Here is a 7,166-nt window from a genome sequence, read left to right on the forward strand (position 1 = left end):
TTTGGTGCCGAGTCCCGGACTGCGTGACTGCGCTGACATTCACACACCAATCATGGGAGCCTAATTGGTATAGACCTTCGTTAATTAACGCACTGCATTGCAAGTCTCTCACAGCCTCACGCTCGCTATTTATTTTGCTCCGTCACTCGGCACATCAAACGCGCCGATCTGATATGAGCGTAATGGCCCATCTGAGCGGCGAGGGCATGAATGACAGCATGTGTTGCTTTTCCCTTTGAAAACCCCTCAGAGAAACAGCGGGGGAAGAAGAGGTGGGGGTGGGGGGGGACTCTCTTGGCACAACTTTGTATCATAAAAGTTGAAAGCATTCCACCAGTCTTGGCCTATAAGCGCAATAAATTATGTGAAATGAGAATGGCAGCGCGGTGGCATTGTTCAGAACCATCATTACAACACAAACATCAGCGATAAAACGGCTCTGATCTGTCCGGCCGTAAACATGGGCTCGGAGTGTTGAGGAGTACACTCAGGCCAAACACTTTAATTGCCATGGAAACACTTCTGACACAGAAAAAAAAAAAAAACAACTCGGATTCCAGGATGCGGAGCACATTTTTCTCTTTGTTTAGTTTCCTAACCGCACCTGGTGCCGCTCTTCCAGAAAGTTCCCGTCTCATCTGTTTCTTGATAACAGTAACAGATAAATGTCAGGGTGTCCGCGGTGCTCGCACAAGAGCAGCATTTGGCAGCGATGGTTCTTTCCAGCATCGGTGTCAGTGTAACTTTGGAACGTCCACTTACGTCTCCATGTGCAGTTTGCAGTTGTTTACCTCCCACAAAGATCTATTGGGAGCCTGTTGAGCCTGTTGTGAGTTTACCCAGAGGAACTGTGGCGTCGGAGCTGACACCGCCACATGTGCAAGAGCAAAAGACCAGCTCTGTGGGTACAACAGATTCATAATACTGAAAAAAGAATTTTCCGATCTGATTTTTTCTCTCGGCTCTAAAATTAACTGTGTGAGAATAAATTCGACAGACTTGTCTGGACATTACGTTTACTGTTTCCCGCCTGTGGCTGCTCTCTTCAGGTGTTGACTTTGCCCCCATCTCTGGGTTAAAAATGTTCAAATAAAGGGAGAAAAAAACATTTTAAGCACTGAAATGAAATCATATCAAACTCCTCTGTTCTGAAGTAGAATATTTTTCATTCTGACATTTTATGGGCTAATCCAGCCGTCTGCTTCTTTTAGATGCTAGCGCTGTAGCTAATCAGCACTGTGCACTGAATGCTCTGTACAGCAGATTTAAAGGGACAGTTCAGATCTTTTGAAACGAGGTTCTGTGGAAAGGTTATGAACTTAAACAAGTTCATTCAAACACTAATAAACACTCAACCTGCTGTCACAGTATTCCAGCAAAAACATTACGCCTGCAGGAAGTGTTCCAGGCTGCACCAGAAGTGCTACCGCCAGTTGCTGCTGCTGCAATTTGTGCTTGCAAATACCCATAATATTCTATGTTCTATGTTATGACAATGTAATGCAATCTTTATAGCAATGCAAAGATTTATAAAACAGCGTGCACTAGGGGTGTAACGGTACAGCCACCTGTAGACAGAACTGAAGAACATCTCATGTGGAAATAAAACATGTTAAACCCTTTCACCAAGCTCTTCGGGTAGCTGAGTGCTAGTGTGAGAAAATGGCGCTTGATATTAAGGACACTGATTAAATACACAAATGGCTTGCCATACTTGCACCTCCCGCCTCCCTTCGCTGCAGCCGTCCACGATCAGTGACTGCAAGGCTGATCTGAGTAAAACACGCAGGTATTTAAGCCTTTATGTGTTATTCTGAACCAGTCATGCTTTAGATGGTGTTTTCCTCTGCTTGTTTTTGCCAAATAGCAAAATTGGGTAATAAATGAAACACAAGCCTGCTTCTAGGTAGAAGCTATGATCACCTGTGATGACATGTTTGTTGTCTAGTTCCCTGAACTCATCCCAAACATCTGTACCAAACCGCCACGGTACAAACACATGTACAGTTACACCCCTATATTATTGTTGTGATTGGAGTTGTTTCAAGATGGCAGTAATCCTCCAGCTCAGGCTAACTGTTATCCCGTCAGTCTGGTAAAAGCTCCAAATTCTCCAAAGTGATTTTTCTTAAAGAACTATCCACAACAGGTAAGATAGTAAGTGTTCAGAACTTTTCAATCAGAGCTTTCTTCAAAAGATCTGAACTATTGCCTTATTGCATTTAAACAAAGGCAGATTTCACACGTTTGGTAGATTTGGATGATTTTCTGTGACTGATTTGAGCAACAGCTACAGTATGGCATCTGCTCATTATGACAGTGTTTTATGATGTCTTAAAGTTTAACTGCTTTTAGAGATTAAGTAATAATTGGCCTCACCAGCTGGATGGCTACAATAACATTTTGCAAAGTGTGATGTTGTGACACAACCACGGTTTGCTTTTTTCTTTTAATTGTCAAAGCGCATGATGAACCGGAGAGAAAATACTAAAAGAATTTCTGCAGAAGTTCAGTCGATTGGGAGAAGAAGGCTTCATCCATCTTGAATTGTTTTTTGTTTTTTTTTCTTTGCAATTGAGACTTTATCCTCCTGCCATAAAACACTCCTCCGCTCTGCTGGAAAGTGTGCAGAGCATCATTAAGGCCAGCATCCTGCTTCGCCTCAGCAGCTGGACAGAAGAGCTGGTGTCAGGGTTTTACCTTGAACCTCGGCCAACATCTTAGGCCTTCTCAGAACAACACACACACACCTTCACTCACGCAAGCAGATGATCTCAACAAACGCCGCCGCCTCCAGTGGCTTTCTGCTGCGGCGGTGCACGCGGCCGAACACCGGCGCCGTTCTGCGGCGATGTTTGTTGACCGGGAGCTTATTTTGAAGGGCACAGATCACATGTTCATGAGGAAACATGCTCCAAACAAAACCTTGTCACAAGTAATACTGAGAAAAACCTGTTTACCCAAAGAGTGCTGCTTGTTATTCATCATTTATGACTAATGGGAATATCATTCTGCTGCATACAGAGACAACTAAACCAGCTACATTCTTTTTTAGCTGCAAAATTTAATAAAACAGGTTTTTGCTTTTTCCTTATGAGAGAAACTAAACTTCCATTTTCTTCCAACTTTGATACCAGAGGTTTTAAACCATCTTATGTTGAAATTATTACTCCTTTAATCAAACCTTGAAAACAATATGAGCAATGCCACGCAACATCACCGTATGTTCTGTCAACGACTCTCAGCTCAATATCTGTAAAACAGCTAATTATTAGAAATTTTGCCAACACTTTAGACCAATGAACACACAGACAGGCAAAAACATCATCACCTTCAGCAGCGGGTGATAATTAACACCTAGAAGACTGAACAATATGATGACTCACAGCTTAAGATAACATGCATCTTTCAGCTGGAATGCAATTTCAATTATTATCTGACTGTCTGTAGGTGGGACAGATTTATAACTTTTAAGGTTTTACTTCTTTAATTTTTTTTTTTTTTAATGAAAGTGATGATGTTTCTGAGTTCACAGGTTTTTAAATTTATTTAGTTTGGCCAGAAGCAGACATTCCCATCTGCTCGTTTTTCTGCACGAGACCCTCCTTAATAGATTTTGCAGACGCTCGACTTTGTCATCGTACGCGGTGCTACGCAAAAGCTGTAGCGACGTCGATTCTTCTCCATCAACAAACAGCGTCGGGGAGGATTCGGCCTGCAGGATGATGACGGGCCAAAACAAACAGTCGGAGATGTCAGGATGATCCTCTGCAACGAGAACAAAAAGTCTGGATCCGAACATCCTGGAGTCCGTTTGGGAAGAGACAGAGACCGATCCAGACTGGAACAACAAAGATCCTGACCACCTTCTCTGCCAACCTCCGCATTTACACTGTACATTTCCTGCTTTTTAATTTTCTTCACCTTTTTTTTTAAAAATCTGACCACTTCTGCGTATTTTCTGCTATTTTAGCCACTGCTGTGACTTTCAGGTTTTGTAACTTTTATACTTTATAACATATTTAACTTTATTTACAAATATTTTCCCATTTCCCCTTTTGCTACATTTAGCTTTGAGCTAGCATTTAGATCTGTTTACCTTTTAGCTAGTGTTTTGCTACTTTTTGCTAACCGTTGTTACATTCAGCAAAGCTTTGGTAGCTTTTGGCTAACATTTTGCTGTTTTAGCACTGAGCTAGCCTTTTGCTACTTTTAACTTTTAGCTAGTGTTCTACTTATTTTAGCTTTAACAACTCAGGTTCAGCTTTTTCAGCAAAGTTATCAGCGTTCACGCTGCATTTCTGCAGAAAATGCATTTCTTTCGTTTTTTTCTGTCCATGTTGATTTTTTTCTTTAAGAATATGGGCACCTCTAAGGTTCTTTAACGCCTGACGTGACAGAGACCACCTCCAGGAGATGTTTCGTCCCCCATCTGCATGTGGTTTTCACTGTGATCTGGCTCATTTCCAAGGCTGAGCACGTTTGGAGGTGGTCGGGCTCAGACTGCGACGGCCTCTCAGACACGTGTAAAAGCAATTTGTAGAGCGAGAAGAAACTCTGAGGAGAAAAGGGTCACCTAACTCCCCCAAAGCACAGAGCAAATAAAGTCAGTTTTATGAAGGAAAAGTCGTGTAGAGCTGACACCGGGGCACCGATTCGCTTCACGTCTCAGTGTAGCTCAGCTGAACTGAACACGGGTGGCAGAAAAAATTAAATTAAAGGCCAGAAAAGATAAACAGCTGTAGACGTACATCAAATGATTACTTTCTGAACGTTTCATTAAAATCTGTCAAATGGTTAAAGAGATATTTTGCTAACGCTACAAACAAACAGGCAATAACATTATTGCCTTTGACAGTGTGGTATAATATGCTAATATCAGGCTTTGAGTGTGTGTACAAGTACAAAATACAACAAACACTCGACGAATTTGACTCATTACTCCACCTGTGGTTGAGTTTCGTCTTAAATCAGTGGGACGTTCCATGACCCAACTCAGAAAAAGTCTATAAAACTGAACTGTTCTGGAAGAATTTAAGCAAATTAAAATGACGTAAGGCTGCAGGACGCTGTGGATCCCAGTAAATGTTACACAAATCAACTGCTAATTAAGGTTTTAACTTTATATGAGGATATTAGTCAAGATAAACATCTCCTATCTGGAGTATCTCTGGAAGAGCTTCTGAAACTATAAGTGACACAGCTTAAAAACGTCTGTTAATCACATGTTGTTGTTTCTTCTATTATCATTTGATAAAAATAATAAAAATAGAAAACATTGTCAAAGTATTCTACCAGCCATGTGTGAGCAGTCTTACCCAGAACACGTATCTGACGCCTTCAAAGACCAGAATCAGGTGGTTCCACGGCCCAGACAGGAAAACGTTTGGGCTCAGGACGACTGAAGGAATCCACGCCACGACCCACACACTCAGGTTCCGCTTCTTATCGGTGGCTGCATTCATCTTTTCTGCTTTTCTATTCACACAACCATCAGGTTGGACACCGCGAACAGAGCTGTCCTTCTGGAAGAGATCAAAGATGCTCTTGGTTAGCCCTCTGCATCTGTGTTAATGGCTCTCCCCTGTTGATGTATCGTTAAAATGACGTTAATGGTTGGAACAGGCCATGGAAAGGTCCTCGCAGCCCCGAAAAGACACTTTAAAGTACTTTTCTTGCTCATAAATCTCCTTAAATCCTAATTTTTACAGTAATTTCCGCCCCACGTGTCTTTATAAAACCATTTAGGTGGATTAAACACGTCCACGCTAATCTCCTTGTCGTTAAAATTAAAAGGCGAGTTTTAAAAAATGTCTGGAAAAGCCATTTGTTTTGCCGGCGTTTGAAGTTGCCTGACACATGGCGGGTGACGATGAATTGTCCCCCAAAGAGTTAATTGATGGAGAGGAGCAAACCTTCGGGGAGGGAAGGTTCACTCTTCTGCCTCCGTGTCCCGTTTGAAGGAGATGTGAGTTGGCAGAGCAGGAGAGGCTCGAAGATTAATGCTGCCAAAGGGGGCTCTGACAGCCTTTCCGCTGGTTGTGGTTCTCTTGGGTGGCCCGATTGGTCTTGGATGTCACTTTTGCTACTTAATCTTGTGTATGTGAACCAGGCTGATTCAGGGGTGCTGGGGATCGGAGGTGGGGGTCCGCTGGGCAGCAGCAGGAAAGATAAACTGTGGAAAATGCAAGAATGTTGCCCTGCTAAAGTTTAGCAGATGAGTCTGTTGTTGTTTATTTCTTCCAGCTTAAAGCAGCCCTGAGAGCTTTGAAATAAATTATTTGTAAATCTTTGCTGTGTTGTTCATTTAGAGCTGTTTATATTAGAAATCCTACCTGCTGGACATTTTTAAACTGGAAAAAAAAATAATGGGTACATTTTGTTTTTGATTCAATGTGACTGAAATATTCCAGACAGCAAGATGAGTCAGAATGAGTCCAGGCTGCAGCACAAAATACGTGAAGATACGGAGATTTGTGTAAAAACGAGTCCATACAGACACCATCTAACGATCCGGGTAACTAAAATAGTTAATAAGCTTCTAAATCTATCTTTAAATCAAAGCTTTCTAACAAGTTTGTCCTCAGAAATAATCCTTTTAATTTTCTTTGAAATTGACCATTTTTCTCTGCTGGCTGCCGTAGGACAGGGAAATCCCTTCATATAATGTCTGACGTCATTGTTGAGCTCAAAGATTTTACCGCTGACATCTACAGACCAATAAAAATGTAGTTTTCAAACTGGCATTCTTATGAACTAAATCAGCTTGTTGGCAGACGATAAATCACCAAATTTCAACAAACTACGGATCATTTTGACGCTTAGTTTAAACATCGCCTCCTATCAGTCTTCAACAGTAACGTTATACATAACTAAACCATAACTGAGGCAGTGAAGATGCAAACATAAAAATCTCCTGTGTCTAAGGTGTTTTAAATGAATAATCATTCTTAGGTTGGGATTAAACAATTCGACGGTGGAGGAGTTTAAAAACTTAGGGTTAGTACGCTGTTCTGCCATGTAACCACAATATTATTATTATTTATAATAATGGAAGGAAAAAGTCCCAAAACATAATAAGGTTTAACATTGTTTTCAATATTATATTTATTTACAGTTTTGGTGATTTTTGGTGTTTTGGTGATTTTTGGTGTCCAGTTAATTCA

Source organism: Kryptolebias marmoratus, linkage group LG1, assembly GCF_001649575.2.
Source record: "Kryptolebias marmoratus isolate JLee-2015 linkage group LG1, ASM164957v2, whole genome shotgun sequence".
In the NCBI taxonomy this organism is placed as follows: Eukaryota; Metazoa; Chordata; class Actinopteri; order Cyprinodontiformes; family Rivulidae; genus Kryptolebias; species Kryptolebias marmoratus.